This window comes from Hydra vulgaris, chromosome 11, assembly GCF_038396675.1.
Source record: "Hydra vulgaris chromosome 11, alternate assembly HydraT2T_AEP".
NCBI lineage: Eukaryota > Metazoa > Cnidaria > Hydrozoa > Anthoathecata > Hydridae > Hydra > Hydra vulgaris.
In genome coordinates this window covers 55,815,053-55,820,784 of record NC_088930.1, presented here as the reverse complement: position 1 = coordinate 55,820,784, position 5,732 = coordinate 55,815,053, and positions in this window count along the sequence as shown.

The window sequence follows — 5,732 nt, the reverse complement described above, 5'->3', positions numbered from 1 at the left end:
TTCGAATTCAAGATATGTGCAGGAATATTCAACACTTTGTTTTCATTTGTTACAATTCTACTTGGCTTATATCAACATATTACTGATTCAGGATGTTTTGAAAAGTAAAGATTGGTAGAATAGGTCGGCAGCAGAAGATTTAAGAACTCTTATCCCGTTATTTTATCAGCATATCAATTCATACGGAACTTTTGAGCTGGATATGAATCAGCGCATCTTGGTTTATGCAACAAAAACAGCGGATGTATCACTTATAAGAAATGGAGATGTCAAATGAAGATAGCCACTAAAGAGATAGTGAAGAGAATAACCAAAACTTTACGCGATGAAAGGCCTGACTATATTTATTTGCGTGATCTCTTCTAAAAAATCAGGACTGAATTTGATGTTGAAGTAACAACAAAATGCAAAAGATTTCCTTACGTCCTCACGGAAGAAGAAGTAAAGCGTTATTATGAATTAGTGTGGTCTGATAGAGAAATAAATGCATATGATCTTAATCAAGGTTTTTACGTACACTGGAGTCAGAGTCAGTGAGCAGGTCAATGTTAAGTTACAAGATAATAAATTCGATAATTGCCAAATCAGAATTAACCTCGGAAAGGGTAATAAGGATAGGATTGTGCCATATTCAATCAGTTTTAGAGAAACTTTGATGATGTATACCAAAAACACAGAAAAAAGCGGTGCTATTTATCTTTTCGAGCCTATTCGCAAAAACAATTTACTACAAGGGGTATTAGAAAAATTTTAGCAAACTATGCCACAGAAGTTCAGATGCAACAATCACTTTCGCCTCATACACTCACTTTTTGTTAACCTGGCTAAAAAAATAAGAAAATAATGATACTCTAATTGTACCATACTCCGGTCATGAGACAAGGCAATCACTAGAAATATATTCTAGGCTGTCGTTGTCAGATTCACAAAAGGTATATGAAAAGGTGGTTGATAGATTTCCGGTGCAATAATGAGCATTATGGAAACACTGGCAATCCATATAGCATATGGAAAGAAAAATAAGACGACACTACCATAACCAACCTATGACGACAAATATAAAAATCGAAAGAGAACACTTTGTTCTAAAAATGCTCTAGTGCTGAAGCTTATTAAATAGCCAAAAGTAAAAATAAGGAAGCTTTAATATTGAAGCTCCAGCATTTTTTACTTACGCTTAAAAAGGGATTTTCTTTAGTCGCAAAGCAAAAGCGTTTTACTTTAAACGATAATAAGTTTTACGCAGATTTGATTTTTCCCAACACTATCCTTAAATGTTATATAACTATTTATAATATCGAAAAAAAAAAAAAAAATCAATCAAATTTCCGAAAAAGTAAAAATTACTAAACGAATAATTAATGACGCTTCCATTGATCATTTTAAAAGCCTTTTATCTTCCACAGATTGGGGACCGGTCCTGTAAACTACAAATGTAAATACTGCTTATAACAGTTTCAATCAAATATTTCAAAACAACTATAATGAAGCATTTCCGAAAATTATAAAACTTATTTTAAAAAAAACATTTCAAAATCCGTGGATAACACCGGGTATCATAAAATCATCAAAAAAAAAAACAACGCTTCTATGAAAAGTTTATTAAAAAAAGGAACCTTTGAAAATGAGTTGAATTATAAAAACTACAAACGACTTTTTGAATTAATTAAAATCCTCAAAAAAATCGTACTATACTAACCAGTTAATTAAGGTTAAAAACAACTCACAAAAAACATGGCGTTTAATAAATGACGTCATTGGTAAAAAAAGTATAAATTGTAACAGTCTTCCGAAAAAACTCATTATAAATAACTGCGAAATTGTTAATGTATCTTTAATTGCTCAATCGTTTAATCATGCATTTGTTAATTCAGGCGTAAATTTAGCATCAAAAATTAAACTTAATAAATCTGATTTTAAATCATACCTAACCGCTAATAATACCAAAATAGAAAATAATAAATTAACCGAAATAAAATTATTAAATGCTGCCTCTAACTTAAAACCAAACAAAGGTATAGGCGTTGACGATGTTTGCAGTAATGCAATAATAAAATCAATTTCTTATATAAAATCCGTTCCGCTCATGCATAATTTTACTTTGTCTCTTGAACAAGGAATCTTTCCTGATAAACTTAAACTTGCAAGGGTGGTACCAGTCTTTAAATCTGGAGATGATACCAGCATTTCCAATTACAGACCAATCTCAATAATACCATGCCTTTCAAAACTATTAGAATACATTATGTATCATAGACTATTTACCATTCTAGAAAATAACAATATTCTTTATAACAAACAATTTGGATTTTAAAAAAAATCACTCCACAGATCAAGCAATTAATCATCTTGTTCAAAATATTTTTCAGGCATTTGATCAAAATAAATATACGCTAGATGTATTTATTGTTCTTAGCAAAGCATTTGACACTGTTGATCATTATATTCTATTAACTAAACTAGAAAATTAAGGGATTAAGCACTCAAATTTTAAATGGTTTCAAAGCTATTTGTCAAATAGGAAATATTTCATTTAGCTATTTGTCAACTATTTGTCAAAAAACTTTCAAAGCTATTTGTCAAATAGGAATACATTTCATTTAGCTGCGGAAAAACTGATAATATGAATATAAAATGTGGTGTTCCACAAGGGTCAATTTTAGAACCACTCTTATTTTTAATTTATGTTAATGATTTAAGCAGATCTTGTAAGTTACTAGACAGTATTTTGATTGCCGATGATACAAATTTATTTCACGCTTGTCACGTTATTAAAATGTTGTTTAATTCAGTTAACATGGAATTCATAAAACTCACAGAATGGAGTAGTGCGAATAAATTATCAATTAATTTAGATAAAACAAAGTATTCTTTTTTCCATCGCTTTCATGAACGCGATAAAATCCCTTTAAAACTTCCAAAACTTTATATTGGTAGTCAATTTATAAAAGGAGAACAATCATTAACATTTTTAGGAGTACTCCTTGACGAAAACGTTACTTGGACAAATCATATACATTATCTTGAAAGTAAAATCTCAAGAAATTTTGGCCTACTTTATAAAGCAAGGCCATTTTTAAACCAAACTAGTTTAAAATTGTTATATTTCTCCTATTATTATTATTGTTCATAGTTATCTGAATTACGCAAACATTGCTTGGTGTAGCACAAATCAAAACAAAATTAAAAAAACTTTTTAATAAACAAAAACATGCAATGAGAATAATATCTAATGTAGGCCGTTTTGCTCACTCCGAAGAACTATTTATAAAGCTGAATAAACTCAATGTCTATCAAATAAATATTTTTCATATTTTAATTTTCATGTATAAAGTTAATAAAAGAGCAACACTAAACATTTTTAATTCATTATTCAAAATAAATAAACATAGATACTTAACCAGATACTCAAATAACACCTATATTCAGCCCAAAAGTTTTTATGCCGCAACTGAGTTTTCATTATCCATTAGACGACCAATAGTATGGAATAAAATCCTATCTAATAAACTTAAAACTCTTGAAACTCTTGACGAATTTAAAGTAAAATTGAAGCCAAGTTAGTGATGGAGTGCTTGACTTTTTCGGGTGACACAGATAAGTTTTTTTGATTTAGTTTAAAGTTTATTGCCAACCCTTTTATGGATTTGGTTGAAGCATGTTTAAATACATATAAATATATATATATATATATATATATATATATATATTTTAATTGGAAAGGTTCAATTTCTTCTTAATTCTGTGTTTTATTAATAATTTTAGTATATCTTAATTAAAAAAAAAAAAAAAAAAAAAAAAAAAAGTCGTTAAAACCTTTTTATTTTTTTTTATATTTTTTTATTTTATTTCAAGTTTTACTTTGTGCAAATTTATATTATTCTTTATAACTTATTTATTTAATATTTATTTTTAAGAATTTGTTATTTTACTTTTTATTGATTATTTTATTACTTTAAAAGAAATTTTTTTTTTAATTAAAAAATTTTTTTTTTTTAATTTTTAAAAAAATTCTTTATGACCCTGTAACTTTTTGTTTTTGTTTTATCTTTTTAAAAGTAAAGTCTTATTTTATATATATTGGCAGCATTTATTATTCCGTAAAAAATAAATAATTTCGTATAGAGTATCTATACGAAATTATTTATTTTTTACGGAATCAATCTCGGGGCGCATATTTTGAAACCCTATACAGGCTCAGAATAGGCAGAAAAATGAGCAATCTGATTCGCTGATTTTGAAAGAGAGGCAAGTGCGATTTTGTTGAAAAGTATAATTAAAATCAAAATAAACAGATTTTTGAAATAAATTTCAAAGTAATGGTATACTAAGTTTATCAATACAAGTCATGTGTTACTATCAATACAGGAAATTCATTTTATTTTAGTACTCTTCAGAGTATTTAAAATGTATCAAAATCTATTTGAGCAAGAAAATTTTCACTTGTAAAAATTTCAATAAAGTTTATCTTGGTGATGAAGATTTTATCTATTATTAATTTTAAGAAACGAAAAAAAAATGTGTTGAAGTAAATTTGAAAAAATCTAAAAATGTGTTTCTCTTAAAATATGCTCTTGGCCTTAAAGCATTCTCAAATATATAGTTTATATAAGTATGTTGTACGAGACTAATAGTAAAGCACTTTTGCCTACAAAGTTTATATGCAGTTTTACGTGACTACTGGTGAAGAACTTAAGTTATAAACTGATTTACATGTTTATTATAAAGAGTTGAAAATTAGAGTTTTTTAAAAAAGAAAATTTGTACTAATTGCAAAACTAGCTTTCATGTTCCATGTCAATATATAAGCTCTGAGGAGATTTTGTTTTCATGCTTTGTTTCAACCATAGTTTGGAGGAGGCTGATATATTTTTTTATTACGTAACTTTAATAAAACATCAAGTTAAATCATTAAAAACTTTTTTAAAATTTAAAAAAATTTTGGCAGGCTACATTAAGTTATAAAATGTTTGAAAATTTAACAAAAGAAGTGATATTTATGTTTGTCTACAGAACAATAATTTTTGTACAGTTACATATAAACACTGACATTAAAAGCAAGAAAAAGTATTGAAGTCAAATAAGTTAACCAAATAAAAGTGGATTATGGCATAAATAAAAGTGGATTATGGCAAATGATTGTGGTATTTTTTGTATTGTAATAATAGAAAAAAAAAAAAGATTTAAAAACTAAACTAAGTGGTTAAAATCAAACGTTTTAATGAAAAAAGAGTAATAAAAAAAAGAAAATAAAATTATCAAAAAAAAGAACAAAATAAGTTATCATACTATGAATATTATTGCTACTATAAAATGTGTTTTGTATGTATAAACTCTTGAAATATTTCACTTAAATTTGCATGTGTGCAATTTTGCAAGATTTCTTAATGTGTCTCTCATCAAATATAATGTCCGTGTTCTATAAAGATGCTTGATACAAAGTTTATATGCAATTGCACCAGACTACTGGTAGAGTACTTAAAATATGCAAAGTATAAATTTTAAGCTGAGGCAGAGGTTGTTCTAAGCTCGTTACTGCATTTTTATACCAACTTGTTAATTATACACAGTTTAACATTTAAAATTTAAAAAAAAGAAAATTTTTACTGATGTTTTGCCAAACTAGCTTACAGGTTCCATATAAATCTACAAACCCTGAAGAAGTTACTGTTCAACCCTAATTTTGAGAAGGCTGATAAGGTGTACATCAATAGTTTTCTTTATATATATAT